Below are 8,672 nucleotides of genomic sequence, written 5' to 3'. Positions count from 1 at the left end.
ATTCTATTGTTTCACACAGTCGAGTTATATATATATATATATAATTTTCCTTGTCTTGGTTTATAATGTGTTAGTTGTTTCAAAGCAGTTTATTAAAGATTAACTCTGTACTACTGAAGCAAGTCTTTTATGATTATTCAATGTCCTTCTTGTGGCACCGTGTGAGTACCAGGTAGTTTCCTGTAATCACTCCACATGTTTTAGAAGTCACTGCCAGACACTTTTCTGAACTCATATGAGTTCATTGTTATGCCAAATATGCAAGGGCATCCTTTGTAATTCTCCTTGGATTTTCATTGTTGTAAGTCCTGTGATGGTCATGTTGATTTTCTCCCCTGTTGCTTTCATCGTTGTATCTTGGGAACTACTGATATTTACTATTTTATTCACTCCATTCTCTTTGTGACTTGGCCTGTATACCTCTCACAGCAGAGGGCCAGATATTGGGAATATTTAATTTACTCTTTATTTCAGACATATATCTTTATTTTCTAACAATACATTCATTGAGTTCATTCTGTACATTTTAATGTTTTGATAATGATTACTGAATTTCCACGGCTTTGCCTGTTATTTGCCTTCAGGGAAGAACATAGCTCAGTAACTGTACCCTAGGTAAATGAAGGATTACAATCATGCCTCAGTAGATGTTGTTCAATGGATAATGTTTACTTCATGGTCTGCCTGCCTGATTCCTTTACATTATTTTTCAGTGTAGACCTGTCTTCTGGAAAATATTTGTGGGCCTCATGAAGATCAATTCCTAGTGTAAGCAGTCATTAATTTTATTCCATAATTATTTTATGATACCCTCTGAGTTTCTTCAGGGTCTGCACAGTAGTGCTTCACATTCTTGGATACGTTTTAAGTATCGATGCATCCAATGATAATTGCTCAAGTCACCATTTGGATGATCGAAAAGAAAACCATACTGCAATCTCACCATACGACAATTTTCAAGTTTTAAATTCTTCTAGATTAAAATTAATGCTGGAAGATTAAACATTCTGTATATTTTATATTTTGCTAAGTATTTAGTTTTAGTTTAGGTTCCAATATAGAAGCATAGAGTTACTATTTGCTTGGTTTTAGTATTTCTAAAATATTCAGAGGAAAAATTCTATTAATTCACAATTTGAGGAAAATAGAGTGTCCATTATGACTAAATATAGTTTATAGTTTTATAGTTTATAGTTTTCGTGTTACAAAGGTGGTGGTGGGGAATCAAGTCCAGTGTTTCATATGTCTTAATCTACTTTGTTCCTCTGAGCCTGATGTGATCTGTGGTTTTATAGAAAAAGTTCACAAGGAAGGAATTACTTGGTTAGTTTATCCAGTATCTCTCTCATACATAAAAGTAATTTAATTCTACACTGACAGAAAATGGTAGTCTTATGTTGCATTTATTAGTAGTAACTATTTTTTTCTAGCCCTTCTCTTCACTGTCAATGTCTTGCCTGTTTCCTATCCTCCCCTCCCAGGAAACTTGACTTGATCCACTGGAAATGCCCTTCCAGTCAGCTTCTTCCTTAGAACGCCCACCTTTAACTAACTTACTCTGAGAATTTATAGTAGGGCTACCAGAGAGTAAGTTAGTTCAGAATCAGTCAGCAAGGAAAGTAATAAGATCTCCACATCGAAAGCCAGGCATGTTAGAATGCACAGGTGATCCCTCCAATCGGCAGACAGAGGTGAGGAATTTAGACTCTGTTTGGCCCTCAGCAAAACTGATAAACTATGAGCAAAGTAAATCAAAAAAGGAATGTTGTTTAGAAAACAAAATATGTAAATTCATAGTCATGTGCTAAAGAAGGAAAAGAAAAAGAACGAAGAAAAAGAAAGAAAAGAAAGGAGGGAGGGAGGAAAATAAGAGGGAGGGAAAAAAGAAAGGGAGAAAGAAAGGTATAAATAAAAATCTCAGCATGTGATAGATGTTAATAATGACACTAAATCATTTTAGCTATTATGCAGAGCTCACCACCTCCCTGGAAAGCTCCTCCAGCTCCACCACATGCCTCTCCACCTCCCACATCCACTCCCTCTATGCCCTGCCTTGCTCCCCAGACAAACCACCTTTGGGGCCGCTCCCTCAGATCCACACTCTGCTCTATCAGGTGTCCTGCCCATAATTATCCTGTACCCTTGTAGCCCTTCCACTCCTTCCCAAATCCTCATCTCCAGCTTGCCCCAATGCTTCAAGCCCTGCCCTGCTCCAACAGAAAACACCCATTACCCTATCCCATCTCTCAACACCCATATTGCTCCACCTGAAACCACTGCACCAGTTGGCTTCCCTCTGGAATCCATGCCAGTTTCAACTGGAAACCCCTGTCCCTCCCTAGTCCCTTCTTTTAAGGTTGCCTTGCCCTACTGGAAACCCAGCCACAGTAGGCTTGGTATTGCCTTGCAATACCGAAATCCCCACCCAACTGTGCTCCCTGTCTGGAAGTTGTGGCTGGGTTTACTGAAAAACTTGTCCTAACTAGTCTAATCCATTGGATTCTCTCCCTGGTCACACAAAGCCCTGGTCCTAAAAAGGCTTGTCAACTGTTACCTCATCCTGCTCCACAGAAACATCACTTCCACCTTACCACATGCCTCAAAGTCCTACCATGCTCTACCAGAAACCCTGCCCCTTACTAGCTTACTCCTTCCTAGCACCGCTCTTCCCTCCCAAAGCCACACCCCCAAAAAGCCTCTCACTGATAGCCCTGCCTTCCTCCACCAGAAACACCACCTTCTGTCAGGCTCTTCCCTCAATTCCCCACCCTGCTCCACGGGAAACCCCACCCTGCCTATCCCGTAGAGAGTCACAGTGCTCCACCAAAAACCCTCCTCCCCTATAGCCTTGTTCTTCCATTTCAAAGTCCTGTCTGCAAAAAACAAGCCCCCCTGTTGCCCTGCCTTCTTACTCTGAAAACCAGACCCCCTGTCAGCCTTCTTCCTAAAGCCCTGCCCTGTTCCCCTGGAAACCCCACCCCTAACAAGTCTAGTCTTTCTCGTCCCCTCCCTACTGTCTCATAGCCCTACTCGTACTGGCCTCTACCCGCAAAGCCCTGCCCAGTTCCACCACAGAGCCTTTGTAAATAATAGCTTCTCCAGAGAACCTGACAGGGCTCCACCAAGATCCCTACACAACCTCATCCAGGAAGGTCACCTAGTAACTGTTTTATTCCAAATGTGATTTTATATTGGTCATAGAATTCACACTAATCAATAAGATAAAATAGCAGTGTTGCAAACAGGAAACATAAAAATGAGATAGCTATTAGATGTCTAAGTCTTGTTTGGGGTTTATTTAGGCTTCACACAAAATGTTTCTGCCAAATAAATAAATGATGGTAAAATAGTTAAAATGATTAGTGTCATTATTAACATCTAACACATGCTGAGATTTTTATTTATACCTTTCTTTCTCCCTTTCTTTTTTCCCTCCCTCTTATTTTCCTCCCTCCCTCCTTTCTTTTCTTTCTTTTTCTTCATTCTTTTTCTTTTCCTTCTTTAGCACATGACTATGAATTTACATATTTTGTTTTCTAAACAGCATTCCTTTTTTGATTTACTTTGCTCATAGTTTATCAGTTTTGCTGAGGGCCAAACAGAGTCTAAATTCCTCACCTCTGTCTGCCAATTGGAGGGATCACCTGTGCATTCTAACATGCCTGGCTTTCAATGTGGAGATATTATTACTTTACTTGCTGACTGATTCTGAACTGTGATCATCTCAAAATTCTATCTCTTCAGTTAATGATGTGAACTCCAGTAGCCTGCCCTCACTATAGATTGTCTAAATGAGTGATTGAAGGCAGTTTGATTTTAATCTCTTTTTTGCCAGTCCTATGGCTTGAACTTTGGAACTTTCTGTCGCTACGATGTTTTGGCTCAAGGCACTTGAGCGACAGTGACATTTCTTGTTTTTTTTTTTTTTTATGTGATTATTTGGGAACAAGACACTCACAGACTTTCCTGCTCAGGCTGGGTTTGAATAATTATGCTCAGGTCTCAGCATCCCAAATAACGAGAGTTACAGATGTAAGGCACTTTTGCATGCCTACAACTTGAGTTTAATCACTGGCATAATTATTAAAATAGGTTTGTTGCTTTTAAAATATAGGGTAAGTAAGTTTGAAAATATAGTTTCACTAATCAGATATTTTGGAAAGTAATTTGATTCTCATTATAAATATCTCTACCAGATTTAAGGACTTACTTTTGCTGTTTGTCATTTTGTATGTAATTTTTGAAAGTAAACTTTATTTTTTGCAAAAGGAATAAAAGACTTTGAATGGCCTGATATGCTATCTCACATCTATGATCACTGTTTGTCAGAAGTCAGAGATCTACAGCATCACAATGTGAACATAGCCTCGCCAAAAATGTATGCATACCAATCTCAACAACAAGTGAAGCATGAAGACTCATACCATTAATCTCAGCAACACAAGATGCATAGGTACGAGTAACATGGTCCATGCATTGCCTACATAAGAGAGATTGAAAGTTAACCTAAAAGTACAAAAGACAAGAGGCATGTAAACATTAGTTATAAAACTAAATGCATGTAAAATTAAATGCATTTTAAAAATAACATATTCATTCATTTTAATTATGAATTTGATTTTATAACTGCATTTCTCCACCCTTTATTTGCTCACTAATGTGCCTTTCAGGACTTGATTCCACCCCCACATATGAATACTCAATTCTGGGTGCTTATTTTGTTGGGCTGTGAGTTAGCTTTTCTAAAAATTTACATCTTTTAAGTTCTACTAGAACTTAAAAAAGATATTTTAGTTCTCACACTTGTGTACAACAAATGTACACAATTGTATATTATATATTTATAGAATAACTATATCTTTCTCATTTGAGGTTAAACATGTATTCTTAGTTTCTGTATATTTATAGATTAACTATATCTTTCTCATTTGAGGGTAAACATGTATTCTTAGTTTCCCTTGGCTTAATTTACTTCACTTAACCTGGTTTTTAAGAGGTCTTACCATTTCTTTAAAATGATGGAGTGTCATGCTTTCTAATGGATGGGTATAATTCCATTGTGCATATATACCAACTTTTCCTGATTTATTATTCAACTGAGTGAAAATGACTAAATCTCATTTCTTGTATTTAGTGTGATTGATCCCTCAATGATGTAGCATTTAAGTTTGCATAGCTTTTGTATTTCTGTGTTTCTATGTGTTTTATGTTGTGGTTTTGTTTTTATTTTTTATGCCCCTTCTGGCATTGGCATTCAGGGCCTTGCACACTTCCTTAACATTTTTCATTCAAAGTCTGCATTCTACCACTTGAACCACAACTCTGTTTGAGGCTTTTAGCTGATGAATTGCAGGTGAGAGCCTTGTGATCTTTCATCCAGGCTTGCTTCACAATTCAATTCTGAATAGCTAGGATTATATGCAAGTGTAAGCAGCACCTGGGAGATTCTCTATGTTTTATGCTTTTGTTGTCAATATGCTGGGAAACAACTTGACCTTATTTACCTAATATTATGAATACAATCATTTCTCTAATAAAAAGAACTTTTGTCTCAGACGGCAGGGTGCAGTGGAAAGGATAGCAGGGGGGAGGGGGGAATGGGAAGGGATGGAAATTGGAAACAAAGGAGGAGGCAGCAGTGCTTGATAAGAAATGTACTCATTACATTGCCCATGTAATTGTAACCCCTCTGTACGGTATTTTCACAATAAAACAAAGAATTATTTGGTAGAATTTGAAAATATATTTGAGTAATAAATAGAATAGAAAAAAATATTAAGTTCGCTATTTTTTATCACTGCATATCTTTTTGTCTAAGTATAAATCCCAGACTTAAGCTAAGGGCCTAGAATAAGCAAAATGGCTTCTAGAGCTTAGATTATTTCTTTCCACAGAAGATGAGAGCAGCAGAAAGAAAACCGGTCCACAAACTGCAGAAGGAAGAGAGGGTTTAATGTCTCCTTAATTCTTAGGTTTCAATGCTCAATGAGGAACCCTCAGTACAGAGGACAGGTTAAGGACCTAACAGTTCCTGTGCTGTTCTTCATAGGAAGCAGACTCCAGTCTCCCATCATGACTGAGTGATTATCTTGGCTGGGTTCTGAGAGGGTCCAGGAGGGCTCTGTCATGGTCACTGGAGATTCAGGATTGCTCTCTAAGACAATGACATAGAGGAAAGTGGTTACAAGGCCTCAGTCCGGGTTTTGTCAGGTTTAGGTGATTTGTTACAGGCACTAATGCATTCTGACTAACAATGGAAATATATTATCAGGTTCCAGGCCAAAAATTTATCATGACATGTGTTAGCTTGCACAATTTCCTAATGAAAGCCAACAAAATATAATGCCCTCTGGACATATTCTCATCAATATTTATTAGTTAAAAAGTTATAAAATCAAGTTCATGACGAGGAAAAAACCCAGATAAAAACAAAATTTCAGGGGCATTTACAAAAAATGTTGTTCTCTACATATCAAAAGTGACAAATTAAAACTTAATGAATCTGCATAAGTTAAATTGATTACTTTTTTTCTAATATTGCAACTTTCTTTTACATTTCAACTACTTAATAAAAAGAAGGTAGGCCAATCACTAGCAGTGGCTCACATCTAGCTGTAACTCTAACTATTTAGAAAGATGAGACCTGAGGAAAGTGGATTGAAGTTACCCCAGGTAGGAAAATCTGTGAAACTTTTATCTCCAATTAACAATTCAAAATCCAGAAGTGGAAGTTTGATTTAAGTTGTAGAGTGTCAGCCGTGAGTAAAAAATGCTAAAGGTCAGCTCCTTGAGTTCAAGTCCCAGTATAGACACACACACACACACACACACACACACACACACACACACACACACACAACATATCTCAAAAATAACCAGAGACCAGGAAACAGAAACAAGATAATAATTTTCTTTATTTTCTTTCATTTTTTTCCTCCTCTTTTGTTTCCCCTTCACATACCTTTCCCCCCTCTCACTAAGCATCCCCCCCAGCTGAAGTTGTAAAGTTCCTTTTCGACATAACGATTTGTACATCTCATTGTTACAATGGGCCCACCTGTATCCCTATTTAAACGATTGTTTTTTTCCCCTTTCCCTCCACAAATTATACCAACATCAAATACAGTGAAAGCAGGGCTTATACCGTGGGAGAGGGACATACAAAACAACAAAGAAATCATCTTATGTAAGAAACAATTGCATGAAAGCAAAAACAGTTGAAGCTTATCTTGGGGTTCATTTCACCTAACATCAACTTATCTGACCTTTTTTGCTTGTCTCAGACATATTTGTCATTTTTTTCATTTATCTCTCTTTGGGAATGTAAAGGGGCCTAGAAATGGAGGCACAAAAGATAAACATATGCAGCAGTGGTCCTCAGTTGAGACTATGTTGAAAGTGCACTATGAAACTTGTTGGTAGGGAAGGAGAGGAAAACTGGAAAAGACAAAAGGGAAGGGTGACATTGTCCACAAAGCAATACACTCATGGAAATAGAGCTGTGGCTCAAGATGAGTGCCATTCTTCCGCAAAAGGGCTCAGGGACAGTGCCCAGGCCCTGGGTTTAAGCCTCATGACTGATTATAATAAAAAGAATGACAAAGAAAAAGATCCTTAAAGCTGTCAAGGAGAAAAGGGTAATCACCTATAAAGGGAAACCAATTAGAATCACCTCAGATTTCTCAGCAGAGACAATCAAAGCAAGAAGAGCCTGGAATGATGTATGCCATGCCCTAATAACAAACAACTATCAACCAAGAATACTGTACCCAGCTAAACTCTCCTATATAACTGAAGGCCAAATAAAAACCTTCCATAGCAAAGAAAAATTGAAACAATACATCTCCACCAAACCAGCCCTACAAAAGATTCTTAAAGATGTCCTACACATAGAAAACCAACAAGACCGCAACAAAGGCCAAGAAACTGCACCCAAACTGAGAATCCAAGAACCATAGGAAGAACCCAGTTTTCGCAGCCCCCAAGAAGGTGGATAACATGGCAGGAACTCCCAAATACCTCTCAGTCCTATCTCTTAACGTTAACGGACTGAACTCTCCAATTAAGCGACATAGACTGTCTACTTGGATTAAAAAACAAGACCCTTCTATCTGCTGCCTTCAGGAGTCACACCTTGCCCGTAAAAACAAACACATTTTCAATGTTAAAGGCTGGAACAAAATCTACCAAGAAAACGGCCCCCATAAACAGGCGGGAGTTGCAATCTTAATATCAGATAAAATAGACTTCAAATTAAAATTCGTGAGAAGGGATAAAGAAGGTCGCTACATACTAATTAAAGGACCTCTCCTTCAGGAGGATATTACAATTCTAAATATCTATTCGTCAAACAATGGACCACCCAAATTTATCAAAGAAACACTACTTTCCCTCAAATCCCATATAGATCCAAAGACATTAATTGTTGGGGATTTTAACACACCACTCTCCCCACTAGATAGATCAACTCGCAAGAACTCAACAGAGAAACCGCAGACCTAAACAGCTGCATAGATCAACTAGACTTAACAGACATCTACCGAACATTTCACCCAGCAGCATCAGAATACACGTTTTTCTCAGCAGCACATGGAACGTTTTCTAAAATAGACCACATTTTAGGCCACAAAGCAAACTTGTCTAAATTCAGAAACATTGAAGTTATACCTTGC

Source organism: Dipodomys spectabilis, unplaced genomic scaffold (assembly GCF_019054845.1).
Source record: "Dipodomys spectabilis isolate Male_0828 unplaced genomic scaffold, ASM1905484v1 ptg000792l, whole genome shotgun sequence".
In the NCBI taxonomy this organism is placed as follows: Eukaryota; Metazoa; Chordata; class Mammalia; order Rodentia; family Heteromyidae; genus Dipodomys; species Dipodomys spectabilis.
Note: the sequence above shows the minus strand (reverse complement) of the source record.